This window comes from Microtus pennsylvanicus, chromosome 20, assembly GCF_037038515.1.
Source record: "Microtus pennsylvanicus isolate mMicPen1 chromosome 20, mMicPen1.hap1, whole genome shotgun sequence".
In the NCBI taxonomy this organism is placed as follows: Eukaryota; Metazoa; Chordata; class Mammalia; order Rodentia; family Cricetidae; genus Microtus; species Microtus pennsylvanicus.
This window is the reverse complement of record NC_134598.1, coordinates 23,940,654-23,957,741: the sequence shown is the minus strand read 5'-3', so window position 1 is coordinate 23,957,741 and position 17,088 is coordinate 23,940,654. Positions and strand designations below refer to the sequence as shown.

General features: G+C 35.0%; 1 protein-coding gene across 8 annotated transcripts in view; it reads left to right on the top strand.

Moving 5' to 3' along the window:
* The window catches only part of Mgat4c (MGAT4 family member C), a 481,385-nt gene that overhangs the window by 311,543 nt on the left and 152,754 nt on the right, over positions 1-17,088 (top strand). Inside the window, exon 1 of one of the 8 annotated variants that reach the window (XM_075954478.1) lies at positions 13,916-14,248. The exons of 5 other annotated variants lie outside the window; for them this stretch is intronic. The gene's annotated coding sequence lies outside the window, so the exon portion shown is untranslated. Of the gene's footprint in view, positions 1-13,915; positions 14,249-17,088 lie in introns of those variants that run through there. 2 more of the 8 variants (XM_075954479.1, XM_075954480.1) reach the window with 2 other exon arrangements.

The window sequence follows — 17,088 nt, the reverse complement described above, 5'->3', positions numbered from 1 at the left end:
GTGTTATTGCTAGAACCAAACTAAGTATCTTAAAAGAACAACAAAATATGATTTTCAATAACAGAATCCACAATGTGTATTGTAGTACTGCTATTTGCTAGGTTTGATGAAGCATAAAGGTAGTCTAGTTTTAGAAGCAAACAGATGGTGTGTATATCAAAATTAGGTTATAAATATGTCCTTATGTTATTGCAAATGATATACATAAAATACAAATATGAATACTAAATTATATAATAATAAAAATAATTATTAATAAAAACCTAAGTGGAAATTCCAGAACAGAGATAATATTATTCAATATGAGAAAGTAGGTGGTAAGATATTATGAAATTGTTAAAATAAAGAAAAAACAATAGAAACAAAAAAATGATACTTAGAGGAAAAGGTAGATAGCAAAACAAAACAAAACAAAGGGTCTCAGTCATCTATGGAAAATATTTACAGTTCTGACCACGGTTTTGTTGTCATTCATGAAAGGAAGCAATGCAAAGGATGAGTCAAAACATCCTTAATAGAGTGGTGTTATACATTTATCATAAATTAAAAACATGATAAGATAGAGTAATACTTACAGTGCTGACCACGGTTTTGTTGTCATTCATGAAAGGAAGCAATGCAAAGGATGAGTCAAAACATCCTTTATCATAAATTAAAAACATGATAAGATAGAGTAGAAATAAGTTTGTTGGATCTGGTTTACTAAATATGACAGTTCTTCCTCATGCAAACCATCCCATTTCCTCATGTTAACCTCGCCGCACCCCCTTTCCACTCCTCCTCCCTTTCCTCCTTTATTCTCCCCCACCCATCACTCTGTTTTCTCAGGAGATCATGTCTATTTGTCCTTCCCCAGGGGAATCCATGCATGTCTCTCTTAGGACTCTCCTTGTTATCTAGGTTCTCTGTGGTCATGGACTTTAGGCTAGTTATCCTTCATTTATGCCTAATATCCACTTATGAGTGAGTCCATTCTGTGTTTGTCCTTCTTGATCTGGGTTACTTCACTTAGGATGGTATTTTTTTCTAGTTCCATTCATTTGCATGCAAATTTCATAATGTCATTGTTTTTTTTTCCACTAAGTAGTACTCCCTTGTATAAATGTTTCACATTTTCTTTATCCATTCTTGGGTTGATGGGCATCTAGCTTGTTTCCAGGTTCTGGATATTACAAATAATACTGCTATGAACACAGCTGAACAAACGTCCTTATGATATGAATGTACATCCTTTGGGTCTATGCCCAAGAGTGATGTTGCTGGGTCTTTGTAGGCAGAAACTGCTTGTTTGTTCCCGACTGCCCATACCCAAATAATCTCACAGAAACTGTATTAATTAAAACACTGATTGGCCAGCCATTTGGGTGTATTGCTAACTTGCTCTTATATCTTAAATTAACCCATCTATATTGACCTGTGCAACACCATGAGGTCATGGCTTACCAACAAATTTCCAACATACTCCCTCAGACTCTTGCAGGTGTCTTTCTCCTTAGGCAGCTACATGCCATCTCTCTGAGTCTGCCTTCTTTTCTCCTCTATCTGCTTGGAATTCCCACATTACTCTATTCTGCCCTGCCATAGGCCAAAACAGATTTATTCATTAACCAACAAAAGCAACACATATACAGAAAAACGTCCCCCACCAGGTCTTGAGGTAGACTGATTTCCAATTTTCTGAGAAACTGCCGTACTCATTTCCAAAGCAGCTGTACAAGTTTGTACTCCCATATTCTCATCATGTAAATTAGGACTTTAAGGAATTTGACCAAGGCCACATGGTTGTTAAATAGCAATGTTTGAATTTGAAGCCAGAAATCTCGCTGAAGAGAGTATCCCTTTTCTACCCTTTACACCATTTCTGTGAGCCAAATTTTAGAAGTTTCACTTGAAAATAAAGATGTCTTAACTATGAGATTTTTAGCTATTCTGTCATTGAGAAAACTTTAAGATTTATATCACACCTCTGTAAGACATCATGACAAAAAGAGATAATGAAGTCAATAATTTTAAGGACACCCAAAACTATGCAATTCCACAAAGTTGTAAGATGAAATAAAGCATTGTCTTCATGACTGAGAGGATTTAAATAAGTCTGGCTGGCCATCCATCATCCCTAATGAGATCACTTGATGCTTCAGTACCAGGCCCACCATCATAAACAGACAATGCCAGCATGGCTTTCAACACATGCCAAAGCCACCATAAAGAGTGTTGCAGCTGTAAATATGTCCCCTATATTTTGAAGAGAAGATTTTCATTAGAATTATTAAAAATGACAGGGATTGTTGCAAGAGAAATGAGTATGCCATTCCATTTGAACTCTCTTACATGAAAAGACTCTGAACCATTCTCAGACAGGAGCAATGTATCTTCAAGTCATAGAAATGACTAAATTTTTACCTTAAAAATATACTTACCTTTTCTCTGTGTTTAATAATATTTTTCCCTTTGTAGACCCACCAAACTGGTACATTTTTTCATATGTCTTTATTGATTTATATTTTATTGTAAAGTTCCTGTATGTCCCCTCCTTTAATTTATAGAAATCTAATGTGTTCCCAAAATGTATTTAAGGAGCAGCTTTGAATTAAAGAGAGTTCTCAATTATTTATTAAAAAGACAAAAGTTAATAGAAAATTCAAAATTGTATTATTTTCTAAAAGCAATATCTGTATATATATAAGTGATATTTGTATTTATATGCCAAATTTTAGTGTTATTTCATAAACTCAATGTAATATTTCGTTATATAAATGAAAATTTCACCTCCAGAGTATGTTATCAAACACTCTAGCAGAAAGATTTATGGAAAGAAAAGGCACTAATATGCTATTTGTGATGGAGAAGAGAGGAAAAGTTGGATGTGGAGTCTAATTCAAAGTTGAACTAGGGAGATTGGGGTCAGAAGAAACAAATCAATCTAAGACATATTAGGACAATTGCTTTCTCTCCTTTAAGAATACATACCCTTAAAAGATTTTATACAAAGCTTTGAGGAAGTGGGGGTAGTGTGATAAGGAATTGCTTCATTTATATGACAAATTCTGTTCACTGAGATTCTAATGTGCTTCCACTCAGAAGAAAACCCTAAAGTACAACACACTTCTGGCATGCTCTCAATTAATCATGAACTCTATTACATTTAATCAATCCAAGATGATTCACAAGGTACTCGAGTGTCTTGATATGCCTCTTGGTCCTGGTTGTGCATATTGAGAATCAATAGAGTACCATAGATACACAGGCTGCAAAATATTGTTCTGAATCAGTCATGGTGTTATTATACATCTTAAAAGTTGCTTTTCTCAGGAAATTGTCTCTAATAGCTTGCTGAAATTTTATTAACTCAAGCAAGAAAGAGAAATATTTGACACTTCAGCCTTATCGGAAAACTTATGCTTGTTTTAACTCACTGATAATAAAATTGGTTCATATTTTGTTTAATGGCACAATTTTCTCCTTGACTGAGAGTCCCTTGAAACCAAAGTGTGAGTCTGCTTTATGCCTATATTAGCAATGTCTGGTTATATAAAGTCATTGAGATTTGTCAGTTAAAAGAAAGGAAATTGATAGCATTTATTTACATGATAAGTTGCAAATATTTATCAATTCTTCAAATGATTTCAGCAATTTTAATAATATAATATTCTTCACAAGAAAGAATTAGACATTTTTCACTACTTATCTCAAACTCTGTCACCAGATGTGTGTGTATATGTGTGTGTATGTATACATATATGACATATGTATATATTATATATGTATGTATATATTATATATGTATGTATGCACACATATATAAAATCATCATCCATCCTTGTTCTGATTAAGAGTAATGAGTGATCATAAGTACTGTTGAATAAGCAAGTATTTTGATATGGTAAAGAAAAAATAAACAACTTTTGTTTATTCCAAAGGTGGTTAAGGAATTTGGTTAAAATTCATTTTCTCTCTATGAAATGGGCAAATGCGAACAATTACCTAGATAGCTTATATAGTTTATATTCTTTTTAATCATTCTATAAACCCATTGAGAACTAATTCTAATCATGAATCCATCTTAGCCTGAGCTGGGAGTACTGTTTCTCAAAGGTGATCACCATGCTCCTTTTTGCTGTCAAGGACTGTAGCACCACTGATCAGTGCCAACAGCCCTGGTATACATGGTTACCTGTGTTCTAATGCAACCACGTCACTAGAGGGCATGCTGATTAATCTTGATTGTCAGCTTGATTGGATTGTAAAGTTCAGCTGAGCATCCCTTTACTTGTGTCAGTGAAGTTGTTTCCAGGGAAATTTATTATAAAGGGGGAAAGATCCACCCTGAATAAAGACAACACCACACTGCACACTGGGTTAAAGGAAGAAGAAGCCCAGGCACTCTTTGCCTTACAGGAGGGGAGATGCAAGATTCCCTCCTATACCACACCCTCCTCCCATGATGCATGAAACCATAAGACTGAGATATTCTCTATGCTTATATTATATTACACCCTATACATTTGTGTTATTATATACATGTATATATAATATTAAGTACATAAATAATACGTGATGGAGAGGAGGGTTGAATAACACAGTTTAAAAATGGAAAACTTTCTATGTGTCACTACTGGGGAAGAACAATTAATTGAGAATACAAGGAATGTGAGTGGCCTGAAGCAGCCTGTACAAAGGCTTAATTCTAAGACTATACCTCTCCCTATATGATAGAGACTTAAGGGCCACATGCCTGATTCAGAAATGGAAAATACTGTAATTGCTTGAATCTGAAATGTTCCTCATGGCCTCATAATCTGAGCCTTGTTCCATCCAGTAAGTACATTGAAGAATGCCGGTGCTTGAGGAGGAGGGGCCTTATGGGTGAACACAGACCATTTCATTTGTTTTCTCAGCTTCTGTCTGCCACTCTGAATGCACAGCCATGGTACATTCGCATTACCATAGAATGAGTGATTCCTTCACCATGCCTTTCCCGCTGTGGAAGATTTAATCTTACGAACCCATGAGTCTAAGTAAACTTCCCATTCTTTATGCTGATTCTGTCAGATACTTTGTCTCAGTGATAACGAAGTGTGTACTGATGAAGTGGTTACATTGCTATGATTAATCTAACCACGTGGTTCTTGATCCTATGGAAATGGCTTAAAGAAAGACTGTGAATGAGTTGGGAGATGCATGATAGAAAATCTCTAAAATGTCATAGACAGCACGTAAAAGTCTTTCTATGAAGAGACTTGAGGGCTAGCAGACTGATAGAAATGGGATCAGTGAACCTTGTTCATGTGGGGTTAGAGATAGAAACATGAATGCTGGGAATTGAGCTAAAAGTTATTCATGTAACAAACTTGCAAAATTGCTATGTATTCCAAAAGCATCTTAAAATTATGTGAGAACTAAGTTTAAAAATAATGGCAAATATAACATTTAGGATGATGTTGTATTGTTGTTTGTGGTTATTGCTCACTGAGATCTAAAAGTAAGTTCCCAGAAAAAAAAGAAAGAAAAACGTATAATATAAAAATGTAAAAAAGAAAAGTTCAGCTTGATAAGGAAAGACGTTTAAGGACTTAAAATTATAGACAAGTTGAGTGAAGACACAGGCAGTATAATTGTTAAAATGCCAAACACTATCAAGAAGTTGTTCAGTTTCAACCAAAGACATGAGGAATGGATCCTTCAAAACAAAACCCTACCCATTATAGGCTCCAGCTTGTAAAAATGTAAACATCTTTGCAAAACATGTATTTTAAAGAAGAGTACCATAAATGAAAGAGATACTGGATTCTCTGCCCCAAAATGAGTTTCTAGGAATGTTTATGTTTATGCCAGTTCAATCTCTTAGATACTCTGAGTGCTGTGCCATAGTCCAAAGAGGTCCAGCTGCATCACAATCAGGTTAGCGGAGCTTGGCATCATTTGTACAGTGTTGTTTTACAGCAATACAGTCCATAAGAATCACAGGGTTCAGACTCTGCCAAGAAGACTCCACAAAAAAAGAAAAAGTGAGAAGCAAACAAATACAAAACTACTACAAAAAAACCTATCATTATGGTGAGATAGGTCAGTGTAAATTATGGGTAGATTCTCTGTAGAGAATTCCTGACACGTGGAAGCTTGAGGATGATTGTTGGGAGTATCTATGAGGTTCAATGTAGAAAAGTTTAATGGGAGAGAAAAGAACCACCCTAATTGAGGGCAGCGCCATTGATTGGGTGAAGTCTTGAGCAGAATAAAGATTATAAAACAATGTGAGCACCAGGATTTGCCTCTTTTTATTCTCTGCCTTGGAACAGCAGCCCAAGTTATTAGCTATGCTGCTTGCAGCCATGATAGGTGGTGTCTCCTCAAACTGAGATGAACACTTGTTCTCTCAGGTAGCTTTGGTAGGAAACTTGTCACATTAGTCCACGAAGTCACTGATACCAGGGTGAAGCCTTTGGTGCAGTGGTGTCCCCAGGATACTGGAGATACCAAAAATGTTGGTTTCCTGCTGTTCAGAATGGAACTACCCCCAAAGAGAGGACATGTGAGCTGTGAATGGTCTTACATAGAGCTGAAGCAACTGATTCCATGAGCACAGATAATGGCTGCCACCATATGCCTGGATGTCAGACTTGGGGCCACAGGACTGATGCTTGCTCTGACTGGTTTTGCTTTGATTCAGACTTTCCTTTTATCCCCTTTGTCTTAACCTTAGAATGAGAATATTGCTGTCATTATATATATATATATATATGCACTTATGTGTACAGTATGTATATTTGCATATATTTGCATACATACTCCCTCTCTCTCTCTCTCTTTCTCTCTCTCTCTCTCTCTCTCTCTATATATATATATATATATGTGTGTGTGTGTGTGTGTGTGTGTGTGTGTGTGTGTGTGTGTATGTGTGTGTGGTTTCACATCTTGCATTTGTAGTTTTGGGGGTTTTGTTTTGTTTTGATTTTGTTTGCTTGCTTTTTACTTTTGAATAGTGATAGGACTGTTACAATGTAAAATAATGACAACATTGGAAATTGGATTAAGTACGTTTTGTGTAAAACAGTAACTGTGAGCCCTTGTGGCCATGGACTAGAATGTTATCTTTGAAACAACCTTCTTATGCTTTTGCTTTAAGTGATTATTCCTCATTTTGTAACTATTCGTAGTGTGTGTGTGTGTGTGTGTGTGCATGTGTGTGTTTGTGTGCACTCTATTTGTGAGCATGGGTGCATATATATGGGTATATGCTATTCTGCTGACTCCAGAGCAGCCAGGATGTGAAAGAAAAAAGAGGAACTGACTTCAATAATATCTTCAAGGGCACATACTCACAGCCTAACTTCTCCTCACAGGGCCCCAATAAAGATTCCTCCACCTCCCAAGAGCACTGTAAGAGATCCAATAAGCTGTAAATGCATGTCCTCTAGGCTTCATCCATCCAAAATATACCTGCCACACATAAGCACCCGATGAAATATATATATTTTACACAGTGTTTACCCTGGATATTCCAGCCAAAGCTGTTGGAAAATAGTTGTCTGTTTTAGCATCTTAATTTATCTTGATTTCAGACTGGTTGTGAGGAAGGAATACTGCCCTTGTGACTTTAAGAATGTTTGATCCACTGTGCCTAACAGAGGCACAGTGCATAACACTTCCCAAAGAGATCATGTCTGGAAGGAAAATACAATATCGAGTTGCTTTGTGTATGCTTGTGTTGCCAACTAGTGATTTTTTTATTTGTTCAGTTTGACTTTAAAAGACCTCAGTACATTTTCCATATACACAACATCATCAATATGGTCCTAAAGAGATGACAAACTATATGCCTGTAATATTATATATCGTTCACAGACAGCACTTTCTATTTCTTCGAGAAATTGTAAAGATCTTATAGTTATCAGAGTGATCACTTGTCTTTCATGAGGTCAAGGATTAATAGGGATCATGAGATCCTACACAATAGTCAACCAAGATCTTATGTAGAGATATGGGTTCAAGTTCATCCCTGCAAAGACACAGAAGGATGCTTTTTACTTAGCTACCAAAGGCCACCCAGACATATTAAGATTTGGATCTTGAATTCACAGCTTTACACTGTTGCTGAATAATGGCAGGTGAAGTGATAGATGGTGCATGATGCATTGTCAAATAATAGCAAAGTAGCATTAAGCACACAGATGCAAAGAGGAGTTGTTTAACATAGATGTGTAAAGCATTTTTAAAAAGTAATTCTAGAGTCAGTCTCCTAAATACATTAAAGAATAAAAAAAAGGCTGATGTGATGTGAGACTTAAAGGATCAGCTGAAAAAAAAACAACTACTGTGATAGATTATAATGACGTAAAAACTGCAACTATAATACACATACGTGTATGCATATGATACACACACACATCAGTGACTTCTTGGTTAGAGAGAATTAATCTAAGTTAAAGGCATAGAACTGCACTGGACATACAACATAACATATATAATTAAAGCTGTTTAAAAAATCTCACCCTGTCTTGCAAAGATGTTGAAAAATAGGGCAAATGAATCTGGCGATGTAAAATGTTTAGAATAGTTCCTAGTTCAAAATAGTCACCCAGACTGAGTCAGTAGTGGTGGTAAATGGGGTGATGGCAGTGTTTCATTTATTATTAAAGTAATGCTAAGCCTACTCGTGATAACTGGATTGTTCGGAATACTTTAAATAATCCTCTATCTCAAAGTAACATTTAAGTTACTATTTCTCAGTGTCTTTCACATAGAAATATCTATGTGTCTGACACTAAGTTTTAAGCATGTAGATTTTGCATGAATAGGCTATTTCTTTGGTAGAATATAAAAGTAATTTTGGGCTGGAGAGATGGCCCAGCAGTTAAGTGCATTGCCTGTTCTTCCAAAGGTCCTGAGTTCAATTCTTGGCAACCACATGGTGGCTCACAACCATCTGTAATGAGGTCTGGTGCCCTCTTCTGACCTGCAGGCATACACACAGATAGAATATTGTATACATAATAAATAAATATTAAAAAAGATCACTTAAGAAAACAAAGTAATTTCAACTAGATGATTTTCACTAAGATATATTTTTTGAATTTTCATGGTAATAATGTCACTGTACTTCATCAAGAAAGAAAAAGAAAGATTATTTGATCAACTTTGAATAGCATGACACAATAAAAAAGGCCAAATAGAGGTGAAAAATGACATTTGTATAAGGTTTTACAAAAATAAACATTATAAATCAAATCAAATGGCCTTAATGAAGGAGGAACATGTAAACACAGGAGGCATGGCTGTTCAGAGGACATGATAAGCACAAATGTATAAATCCATCAGATTTTAGTTCTCATCATTTAACATCTTCAAAATATACACAAAACAGAGTAAGTTGCACTCAAAATCACTGTTCTAAATCATCAAAATATCATTGGGTCCTTGTCTTCATTATGAGGATCCACATTTCATTACCTTTTCTCACCCCTTTCAAATTTTTTCATCCTTCCCAAAGGTGACAATTACTGACACATACACACAAATAAGTATATCTTTATTATACATTTCCTGAAAAGAAAGTAATGTGAAGTGGCCCAATAATTCCAAGAGTTTTCAAAAAATTATCTGCACCATAGCAAAGATAACGATAATATAATGAAGTGTAAACTGAAGAGATTTGGGGTAGACTTAAAAAAAAAGTGACCGTGAAAATGATTACATATTAAAGGGAGATTCAGGTGCCATTAGTAAATAGATACTCTTATCGAAAATATATCTGGAACTGATTAGATGGAGAGTGTGCTTCGCATAGCTCTGTCTCAGTGAGGTAACACTGCCGCAGTCAGTTTTTAGTGCTAACTTTGTATTTTAAAGCAATACACTGTTTTCAAACAAAACAATAACTTATAAAGAGGGTGGCTTCATAAATTATTTATCATGAAATATTTGGGCATTGGTTTAGTTAGTTTTCAGATTGAAATGTCATGGTTTAAGGTGATTTAGATAATTGCTATTTTCTACAGATTTTATTATGCTGAAATAAAGATCACATAATCAGTGATATATACTTAAAAGTTATTCACGTTCTTTACATATTACAAGTAGCTAAAACAAGATCACATTAAATTCCTAAGTGGCCAAATAACCAGAGCTGCCATCTTGTGGTTAGCTAGGTAATGGGCAATGCTCTGCTTCAAGATGATGCAGGATGCTGCAATTTACTATTCCACCTGTTCAAAGTAAAACTGGTTAGAACCATTTAAGATTGTTTGAACTGCTATGTTCTCTCTGCAAATTATCACCTGAAGGATATGCTCATCTCTTGCAAAGTTAGCATTAACCTAAACCCCATTAATATGTAAGATGAGAGACAGGGTAGGATGGTTTCTCTAGTCTAATTAGCCTCCAGTGCTGATTTGTTTTGATAATATAAATAATTAGTTTAACCACAAAATTGATGTAACAGAAATAATTGTCAAGCAATTAAATACTGCAGTGATTTCAGCTCTCGGGAAATGTATAGCATGTAGGTATGGGTAATAAAACTCAGTGAGATGTGCTTGCTTTAACTACAAAATAACATCAGCTTTTTTAAAAAATAATTTACAGCCTCTATGTTCTTCATAGCATAACATATACACATTATAAATTCACCAAAAGTAAAGACTACATTAATTGCTATAGTGCTTTTCCTTCTTTATTTGCTATTAAATTTCAAATATTTTATGCTCTTTGGAGTTCAGCAATGCTAGCTGGCCTCCATAGCAGGAATAAATAATAAATAGTTATACAATGTCAATAAGTATATTTTAAAGTGCAAAGTTTATTTTCCTTTGATGAAAACATTTTTCAAAGTATTGAAATAAAATGTTTTTTACTACAGTGTGTATTAAGGTTAAAGTTGTTACTCAAAAAATATCATGTGATTTGTATTTTCCTTGCAAAGAACACACTTATATTACTCCAGATTGCTTGATTAATTTTCACATATGATTAATTATATCCTTGGGTTATCTCAAACCCTCTTTGAGTATAACTAGGTAATTATTCAAAAATAAAGCATGTTATTTAAGGGCTGGAAGCATGACTTAGCAAATCAGCAGATGTATTGCTCTTGTAGAGGACCCAACTTGATCCCCATCACTCAAGTTAGTCAGCTTACAACTGCCTGTAATTGCAGATCCACTGATAACCATTGCCGTTGCCCTCTTCTGGCTTCTGCGAGCACCATCATATACATTCTCTGACCCACACACAGACACACAGACATTCAAACAAACACACACACATGCACACAAACAATTTGTTACTCTCTAATAATGAGCTAGAATAAAATGATGCTCTAAATGCTCATTGATTATAGCCTAACATTAATATTAAGTATTTCTTCTCCACTTGCTCTTCCCATTACTTCTCCTATTAGTTAAAATACATTCTGCTAATTTTAATTATTCATACAAAACTTAAAATTAAGATACAAAATTATTTTTTCACTTAAATGAGTGGTATTGCAAATTTAAATTATTGACTCATTAAGATATTAAACTTTTGAATACATACTCACTAAAAACTACACCTTAAGATTATAAATTTTATGACACAAAACCTGTACCTTGTACTTAGATAATCAATGATAAATGACTCATGTATAGAAAGCAGGTAACTGGCACAAATTGTCAATGGAACACTCGTCATATCATATCCTATGTCATATCAAATTATTCATAAGGCTATGGTAAGCTGCACTGGAACACTAGAACAAATGCAAAACATTATCATTTTGCACAATTAATTATTGTAATATGTATTTATCATAAAAACTAACTGAATGAAATACACACACACACACACACACATATATATATATCAGAATGTTTTATAAGTGAAGCTGGATATAGCCTAATTTCTTCTAGTTATCTATCTCTGGCATTAAATATTTATATCATTAATATTTTATATAAAACATGAAGTATAGGAGCATATTTTACTTTATAAATTATTTTCTCCATGACATATTCTCTTAGCAAATGTAATATTGTAGTCTTATCATTTGTCTGCCAGAAATATAGTTGACATTCCCATTGTCCAAATTCATCTTTCTGGTTTGTAATTTAATTTTAGTTCACTTTACCCAGCATTCAGATTTTCATCCAAAACCTTGTGATTTTAGGCAGAAGTAAATGGACAGTGTCTTCCTCATTTCTTCAAATATTTCTTGACAAATAGACTTTTTTTAAAAAAAAATTTAAGTTCTTCTCAGGCTTGACTAATATGATTAAGTCCACAACTATCCTAGAAAGACAACAACTTTGAAAAAAAAAAGATCCCTTATGTGAGTTACTATTATAAATCAAGTTAATTTGACACAGTATGTCTCAGTTGAAATTTAAAGAGTTTAACATCTTTCTTCTTTCATTATTTTTTGAGCACTGAGTTCACTTTCCATTTTAACCTTCATAAACATAACTAAAGTGAATAGTTGATCATTTGCAGGCAATATTATTAATTTTTACCATGTAATATACGTTGGTTTGTATAACAAGTCTACACATTGCCCTATATCATTTTTGCTATGAATAATAGTCTCACACTAGTTCTTTATAATTGATGCTAATGGGATCAAATTCTTATAGATTGTAAATTATAGCCTTGGATCTTGAAGTTCATCCAGAACCCAGGCTCTTGAATCACATACAATCTTGAAACACACAATGAGTTAATCCAACAGTCAAAATTGTCAGAATGTAGTAGGAGCTGAGGGCAGTTCTTTCTAGTCGTTGTAAACTTTTGGAACTTTTATGGAAGTGATCCAGTAAAATAATTTATTCATTTTGAAAGTGGCCAGTCATTAGAAGTCATATATCCCGGTGCCCATTATTCAGAAAGGAACAAAGCAACAGGCATTCACAGCACAAGTCAAAGGTAGCATCCTTTTCCTGAAGGTGGATGTGAATGAAGTGAGCCTCCTGGTGTCTGTCCCTGGTGCTGATGATGACTGTATTTTGCACTGCACAGCTTTTAAAAGGTTAGCCTTGGGATACATCAGTAATGGATTTAGGAGGTGCTCGGTCAATTCTTGCATTTCACAGTGATGCCACTGACAGCTCCTTTTGGTGAGGGAACCTGGAGTATATTTCAAGGGGATTGTAGTTCTGTCCCTCTGGCAGCAAGCTACAATAACCAGCTTATGCCATTATCTTCCTCTCCCAATGAGAACTAGCCTGGGGAGAAATATGGGGCTTTTGTCAAGAAAGTAAAGCATGGATAATTATTCCCCATTTGTGCTGAAAAAATAAGAAGACAGCATTTTAAAGTAGCTTTCAATTACTTAAGTTGAATTGTCTACAAATCCAGTGACTTGTAAATTACTCATTTGAAAAACCAATATTAATAGCATTCTGTAACGTTATATTTTTCAATATTTCATACTTTAAACTTTGCTGCACAAACCTTGAAGATCTTGTTTAACATTCAGATAGTAAAATAAATGATCATTTTTTCTATTTATATTAGAAAGTTAAAAATACAGTCATATTTCTGGGAAGATTGGCTGTACAGTAATCTACATTATACTTTTTCATAACTTTCATCAATATAGTTTTGTCATCCTATGAAAGCAATCTAAGGACTCGTTTAAAAAATCAAATCCTAAAATGCGATCACTCTAGTCATTCCCTTAGTTGTTCCTCCACTTAATCATCTTAAAAAGTAACATTAAAAAAATAAATGTACTTGAGGAAAAAATGCCTAACATATCCTAAGTAATTAACTAGTTCAATAAGTCTTAGCCTACATGGAGCGCAATATTTTTGTATGCCATCGTCCAATAACTTATTCGGACCTCCCATTCTTTTTTGAGCAGAAATTGCAGCGAGAGAGAAGCATTTCGGTTTTCAGCTGACAGTTTAGGGTTAAGATATGATTCCAGGTAACAGAAGCCAATGAGAGTACACCCAGTTGATGTTTGTGACATCATCTTCCAGTCGGAGTACACAGAACAGCTGAGGCAGCGTTCAGTTTCAGCCCGAGTGCCATTATGATGGATGTTTACATGTCTTCATTGAGAGCCAATTATCTTGCTTTTGTGTGAGGCCCAAGGATCACTCATGCTGCCAGGCTGCACAGAGCGCTGCTGGATCTAGCTGAACGAATTGTTTTCTCTGTCTCGGGTAAGAGCCTGTTCCGTTTACCTTCTCATTCGAAAGAGAGGTGGATGTGTCTAACGGAGGGAAGAGTACAAGGGGCTGAGAGCTGAGAGCAGCCTTCCTATCCGGTAAGCTTTTAATCAGAGCAATGTTTAGCATGGTTAAAAAGGAGGCTCAAATGTAGCTAAAGGGACGGAAAGAAAAGCTGCTGGTGTGTACCTCGCAAACTAATCTGTAGTAGAAAATGGATAGCAGGTATTTCAGCTTTTCCCTAGAAAACGGAAAGTAAGTGATACCATTGGACTGCTATCTTTTAAATGTTCTAAATACTTTTGTGTATGGATAACATTCGGCTCATTTCTTCATATGTTGCTGTTAATGGTAAAGAGGGACTGAAAGGGTCAAAGTAATAGGGCCACGCATGTAAAATAAGTTCAAGTACCTAATTGTTAAATGACAGTTCTTTGGGACAGTTTTTCTAAACTTGTACCTGGCCAGCAAATACAGAATTTACCAAGTGAGCACAAGGCTTCAGTTTTGTAATGAACTTGGGTTCCTTTCCATGCAAACCTACTCTTTTAACTCAAAGAAGTGGTAATAGCAAATAATTTTTTTTTTTTTGAGACAGAGTTTCTCTGTAGCTTTGGAGCCTATCCTGGATCTAACACTTGTAGACCAGGCTAGCCGTGACTCACATGATTTTAAGGAACAGCGTGGGGTATTTTCCCTTGGTATGAAGTTTATTGTACTAACTGCTTTGGGGTGTATAGGTAATCCCATATTTATGCATCTGAGAGTCGTGAAGACCTTCAATGTTGTGATCATTTCTCAGTACTGATATTTTCATCTGAGGATCCTTTTCATGTTATACCAAGCTAACTATGTTTACAGTCGCTGAACTGCTCCGGATATAGGTGATTGAATCTGATAGGGATCTTAAAAAAATAAATATGCTGAAAGCTTTTAATTGATTAAGAATGTCCCTAAGCTAGCAAAAGAATTAAAAAGGAATACATTTAACTTTTCAAATGATGTCTGCTCTAATGGTGTAAGGTAGCAGCTTATTAATTGATTGAAAGGTGTTCTTTATGAGATGAAGGCTAAAAAAAAAAACTGTGTGACTGAATTTAACATGCTTTTAATTTGGAAAGCTCTCTGTCACCCTAGAGTAATAAAGTTTTGAATAATGATCACTCCATGTGGCTTTGATGCTCTTTTGCTCTTCAGATTTATTTTTATTCTTTTTTTTTTTAGCATCAAGTATCTAGCCTGTCTTTTCAAACCAGTGATGTTAATAATTAGAAATCAGGATCAGAGGTATTCAGGTGGTGCTGACAGACAGCAGGGGGTCGCAGTAATGTCTCACTCTGTCTTCTACTAGCCTGGTCCTGTTTGGCAGTTCTTGCCATGACTGTTGTTCGATTTGTCTCTTTCATTCTATTCATTCCTGAACAAATCCGAGCTTAGAGTGTCCAATACCTATTAACGCTATCTAAAGAATGGGGCTTTTTGTCTCAGTCAAGACAATGTGGAATCAATCAAACTTCAAAAAGTTTTCAAGTGTGCTTTGGGGATTCATCTTTCTCCGAGAAAAATCTATATTTGTATATACTGTGAATTCCAAAATCACTGGATTTGAAAAGACTCAAAATTAGGATTATAAATGTTTTGTACTGTGAATTCAGAGAAAAAGAATACCTTGCTTGGAATTGAGGTTTGCCTTCATTTATTTTGCCTTTAGAACTTTAAAACAGAATCAAATGACCCATGAGTATGGATACGATCAATCTTGACTAAGAGAAATCATTAGTTTCCTAATAATTAATTCTCTAAAAAAACTATTTGTTATCAGTCTATCCACAGTTGATAGGCTCTTACTCAGTGGGTAGTCTAGAAATTGCAGTTGTATTTTGCTGTGTATGACAGTGTATTTATCTCTGTTTCAGCCTCTCTAAAAACACATGCACTTGTACTAGCTGTAATTAATATAAATACCTTATCTCCTGATTTCTCTTTAGCAAGTCTATGCCATGTGTATACATAGGATGTGATTTTTCCAGTTGACAAACTTCACTAACTAGAGCTTTTAGCTTTTATTTTCCTTTTCTCTTAAAAGAACATACCAATACCTTTTGCTATATACTTCTGAGGAAAGTCTCCACACGCAATTTACATAGGTGAAAAATGCTCTGTGTTCTACAGATTTCACTAGTGATATCTAATGTACAAATATTGTTGTGTCTGAGTTAGATACTTTATCCTTTTGAGTGTGTTTCTCTATTATCTCATAATGTTCTTTGTATTTGGCACACCAAGTTAACAGTCAGAAAGGTCTTTCTTAAGAAGAGCAAGGAGGCATGGTGATGAACAGGTCCTTAAAGGATTCTGTGTGGTTCTCTGTGTTTCTCAGAGAAATGGGGAGAGAAGCCATCACGCTTGAAAATTGTTTTTCTCGTGATGATTTCTCCTCTCTCTCTCTCTCTCTCTCTCTCTCTCTCTCTCTCTCTCTCTCTCTCTCTCTCTCTCTCTCTCCCCCCCCCCCTCTCGCCAGTGTTCAATCTCTCTTACACTTTCATGCAGGTCTCTTCCTCAGCTGTCTAGAATGTATAAGACCATTTAGTTTTCTAACTTCTCAGTTCACGCACTCAAATGTACCATATGTTTAAAGCTTTCTAGCTGACTTTCTACTGAGGCAAAGTGGAGTTACTCTGTTGATATCTTAGTTTGAGATTTAATATTTTTATAATAATTATGTGTATCTTGCAATTTGACTTGTGTTTTGATGGACAAAGCCATTCATTTCTAGTAGCTGTTCTGTGATAAAAATGTGTGTGCTATAATACATTGAAGAAAACAGGAACTTGTAATTCATATTAGGAATTGTAACTTAATCTCAGAGCTCATCCGTTCAGTAAACTAATGGTAGAGGGGAAAGGGCTCAGAAACAGATTTGTAAATGTCAGTACAA